The sequence below is a fragment of the Piliocolobus tephrosceles genome, chromosome 9 (genome assembly GCF_002776525.5).
Source record: "Piliocolobus tephrosceles isolate RC106 chromosome 9, ASM277652v3, whole genome shotgun sequence".
Classification (NCBI taxonomy): Eukaryota; Metazoa; Chordata; class Mammalia; order Primates; family Cercopithecidae; genus Piliocolobus; species Piliocolobus tephrosceles.
This window is the reverse complement of record NC_045442.1, coordinates 3601644-3606634: the sequence shown is the minus strand read 5'-3', so window position 1 is coordinate 3606634 and position 4991 is coordinate 3601644.

The window sequence follows — 4991 nt, the reverse complement described above, 5'->3', positions numbered from 1 at the left end:
GCCCCGCCGTGTGCGCGCCCCGCCGTGTGCGCGCCCCGCCGTGTGCGGGGTCCCGGGAGCGCGACCGGTCTGCCCGGGCCTCCTCCGCAGATGAAGCGGCGGCTGGAAGGTGTCGGGGGCGCGCCGAGCCAGAGGCGCTTGCCTTCACACCTGTGCCGGGCTCACCTGGTTCTGCGGCCGGCCCGGGCGTTACCTGCATGCACTGTGCTCTACCTGCGGGAGCGGAGCGGAGTCCACGGTGCCTGCGTGGCCGGGGCAGGACCCCCAGGTCTGGCTCGGAGCCCCGCCCCGCTGCCTGCGGCTGCCGAGTCTTTCCGAGCGGGAGTGGGCCGGGACCTCCGGGGAACACGTGCCTGAGCCCTGGAGGTGGCCGTGCTGGGAGCGGCGGCTGCGGTGAAGCAGGGCGGATCCCCGGACCCCTGCCCGTCCGTCCCCGGGGACCCGCGGGTCCGTCTGGTTGGGGGCCGAGCCTCCTCCGGGTGCGCCCTGCATCCTGGCCCGGGGTGCTCGGTCGTGTAGGGGACGCCCCGTCCCGTCCTACCCGGGCTGCCACTTGCGCTGAAGAAGGGAGCGGACCTGGCATAGCCCTAGCCCCAGACCATCGGGGTGCCTTGCCCGCCTCCCCAAACCCGGGTCGGCTCGGCCCCTGCAGCCACCGGGCTTGGGCCCCAGCACTCGAGCAGCAGGGCTCGCAGGCCTGGCCTCCCCTCCCCAGAGTCGGCCCTCCCCAGGAGTTTTTTGTTCCTTAGCCCCAGTGAACCTTCTGCATCCCCTCGAAGAGGGGAGCCAAGGGACCTTGGGGACAGCTGAGGTTCGGCTTTTTAAAACACTAGTCGGCTTTATTTTTAGAGCAGTTCTGTATTTACAGAAAAAATGAGCAGGTAGTGCAGAGTTCTTATTACACCCCCTGCTCCCCCCACCTACCCGCCCCGTGAACATCTTGCACAGGCGAGGTGCATTTGTTCTAACGAATGAATAGTGACACGTTACTATTAGCTAGAGTCCGTACAGCTGAGGTCCCCTTTCTGTCCCAGGATCCCACCAGATCGCCGTGTCCTCACGCTCCTTGGCTGCAGCATTTCTCGGACTCTGCTTGTCTCTGGTGACTGTAACAGTGTGAAGAGTATTTTGAAGGCTTTCTCGACTGGGGTTTTCTCATGGTGAGGCTGGGGCAGCGGTGTTTTGGGAGGAAGCCCTCAGGGGCAAAGCGCCACCCCGCTCCCGTCACATTGAAGCTATGCTGCTGACACGACTTCTTGCTGCGGCGCTGACCTTGGTCACCTGCCTGGTCTCCACCCCAGTTCTGCTTTCTCCCTCCTTCTATAGGAAGGAGGAAGTCCCTGTGTGCAGCCCACACTGAATGAGTGTCCCTGAGGGGGACTAGCCCATAAATTGCTGAGTTCTACATGCAGACTTGTGCATATTCATCTCTTTTCTTCATTTTTTTTTTTCTTTTGGAGACAGGGTATCTCTCTGTCACCCAGTCTGGAGTGCAGTTGTGCGAACACAGCTCACTACAGCCTCGACCTCCTGGGCTCAAGCAGTCCTCCTACCTCAGCCTCCCAAGTAGCTGGGACCGCAGCCGTCATCACACCTGGCTAATTTCTTTGTATTTTTTGTACAGACAAAAATACAAAGTGATCCTCCCTCTTTGGCCTCCCAAAGTGCTGGGATTACAGACATGAGCCACTGCACAGCCTTCTCTGCGTTTACTCATCTATTCGATCATTCTGTCAGTGTAGACTCATAGGTATTGTATAAGGGGTTAGGAGGGGTGTGGTTATAGGCTGCTGGTGTACACTTGGGCCCTTGTTGTGTGGGTCCCTATTCTTGTCTGTGTTTGAAATGTTTCTAGTGAAATGAAATAAAGATGGGGTTAGGACCGCTACTGAGGGGTGAACCAGGCTGGTGGACAGTCCCTTACCAGAGCCTGCCCTTGTGTCAGGGAGGGCTGGATCTGGACCAGGCTGTGTTGGGCCTTTGTCCCTGTGCCTGGTGCCCTGTCTGTGCTAATGGCTATGGCCCTAACAGAGGCTCCTGAGGCCCAGGGGTGGTTCCTGTTGGCCTCCAAAACCTGCCCTACTCAGTGACCGAGAGAGCAAGTTGGGACCCACTGGGACCGGGCCCTGCCCTTAAGGCGGCCCCGTGGCCTCTCCGAGTGCATGGCAGTAGAAGTGGTGGGGGACATTGCAACCTGCAAAGTGCTGGGCTGGAGGCCACTGGCTGGGCCACCCTGTTTCTGGCAGGGACCTTCCGACAGGGCTGATGTGTGTCCTGAATGGGACTCCTGCCTGTGTTTGGGGCTGTCCCTGCAGCGAGAGCGTGGGGTATCCGTGGGGGCTGGCTCCCTTCTCCTGAGTCCACCCAGCCTCTGTGGACGGCTGCTCGCCTGGGCTGATGGATGTGGGCTCATTATCTCGTCTGTTTTACGGGAAGGTATTAGCTTGGCAGTTAATAAAAGATTTTAATTAAAGAGGGAAGAATCATTTTGGCAAACTAGCCTTGTTCCCCAACTCAAATGACCTGTCAAAGTTATAAGTTCGCTTAATTTCCACACAAAAACCTTGCTATTTTGGGGGAATTCGGCCAGAGTCCGGGGTGACACAGCCCTGGGACTAGGCACCCTGGGTAGAAAACTGTTTCCCTCTCTCTTCTCACCTGTGAAAGCCCCTGGCAGCCACCCCGTCCCTGCTTCTCCGAAGCCCTGCTCCCTCTGCCCACAGTCCTCATGTATCCCAGTGTTACCCTGACCCCTTCTCCATGTGCCCTTCCCGCCCAGGTCCTGGTCTCCTGCAGAGCTGCCTCACCTCCAGGCATCCACATAGGCTGTTACATCCTCTTTTCCATGTGCTAGCGATGGGATGCTTAAAATACATTTTGAGAGAGTTATGGGCTCACAGGCAATGGCGAGGGGTGGTACAGAGAGACCCCATGTACCCTGCCCTGTTCCCCACAGCAGGAGCATCTTGCAAAATTGGAGTGCAGTAGCACAGCCGGGATATCCCATCAATACACCATTAGCCTTGTTCTGGCTTTGGTTTTGTGTGCACCTGTCTGTGTGTGTGTGGGCACGTTGAGTTCTAGACAATTCCACCACAAGCACCCACAGCCAGATGCAGAACAACCATCACCGAAGGCTCCCTCCTGCCCTTTCACCCACAGCCACCTCCCCTCCCACCCAGCTCTCCTGGGTCAGGGTGTGTCTTTTTAATCCACAATGCAGACCACGCCTCCTGCAGCCTGCAGTGGCATCTCCCAGGCCCTCCCAGGCTGGGTCCGCAGGGCTCCCCACCATGGCGGCAGAAGTGGCCCCTGAGTGATGGCCGGTGCACTTGCTCTGCCCGGCTCTCTCAGGCCCTCCTCACCCCTGCCTGGATGCTGCCTGGCCCACCCCTTCCACTGCCTCCCTTACACTCCTCCGCAGCCCGCCTTCCCCCTACACTCTCCCTCTAAGGGGAGGGTTTCTCAGGAGCCTCGCTACCCCTCTCTCTGTCTCTGCTTCTCTCTCTTAGTCTCTTTCTGTCTGTGTCTCTCTCTCTTTCTATCTCTGCCCCAGTGTCTCTATCTCTGTATCTCTCTGTTTCTGTCTATACTTCTCTGCCTCACGCTCTCTCTGTCTCTTTATCCTACCAGGACGTCTGGCTGCCCTTGCCTCCCTCCTGCATCCCTGGCATGTGGAATGGTGCTCAGGGCAAAGTGGGTGCTCGGTGACTGAGATCCTTGCTCCCTACCTTGGTCTTTCCTGAGCCTGCTCAGGGCTGTGCTTGGGGACAGGATGGGGACCTGTGGCTTCTCTCACCTCCTCTCCTGCCCACGCCTGCTGCCCCGCCAGCTCCTGGAGGTCCCAGGCTGGTGACTGGGCACGCAGATGATGGAGGAGCCCCCAGGTGTCCTGGAGACACCACCTGGAAAGTGGCCAGGTGTTGGTTTGGGCCGAGCTGGGTGTGGTTCTCCTGTGGCCTGGCCACCAGCAGGACAGAAATGGCAGGGTGATCACTGGCTTACCCGGAGATTTTGTCTCCACAGAGCCTTGGCCTTCGTTGACTGTTACCACTGGGCTTTGAGTCAGACATGGCATGCTGCTAGAGAGCGAGAAAGAGCGAGAGAGACAGAGAGAGAGGGAGGGGAGGGGAGGGGAGGGGAGGGGAGAGGACGGAGGAGAGGGAGGGGGAGGGGGAGGAGGGGGAGGGGGAGGTTCTTCAATTCTCCCAGACCTCCTGGCCAGGCACCTCCAGGCCAATGGAATATTTAGTTCTAAATCCTTCCCTGGTACAGATTTAAAGTGAGGAGGGTGATCTGGGGCTTGTCCATTTCCATCATTTCTCAGGTATCTGGCAGCCTCGGTCCCTGGCTCCTGGCCATTGTGCGGGCACAGAAGGAGAAACAAGGACGTCCCTTGGCCTCAGGGGCTGGCTCGATGCAGGCAGGAGTGAAGATAACACATGGCGTGGAAAGGCAGGCGTGGCCCTTAGCGACAGTGGTGCTGGGAGCCTGGCTCCCTGGGGGCTGCTGCGGGATGGGCTCAGAGATGAGCAGGAAGGAGCGGGGAGCTGGGAACCGGTGCCCTCCAGGCCAGGGAGAGCTGCGACTGGGGCTGTGGAGGGGCTCTGCTGGGGTCCCTGAGTCACACCAGCTCCTCTGTGGCACTCCTTGGCTTCAGCAGTCCCTCCTCACTGCCTCCTGGGTACAGGGTCCCCTCCTGTGACGTCCCCTTGCTCCCCAGTGCTGGGTCCATGGAGGCTCCAGACACTGCTTGTGCATGTCCAGCATCCATGCCAAGTCACTTGGTCACTGAGGGGACCCCACACGGGCGCCAGGGGCCTGCAGTGGACGGAGGTCCGTCAGTAGTAGGTATGGGGCTGGCTCTTGACCCCAGAGTGACTGGGAACCCCTCAGCTCCTGGGCAGGGTAGGGGTGATGGAAGTGGAAATGCCGCTGGAAATACATCAGCCTGGGCCACTGTGGCAGGAGGAACTGTGCCGGGCCGGAAA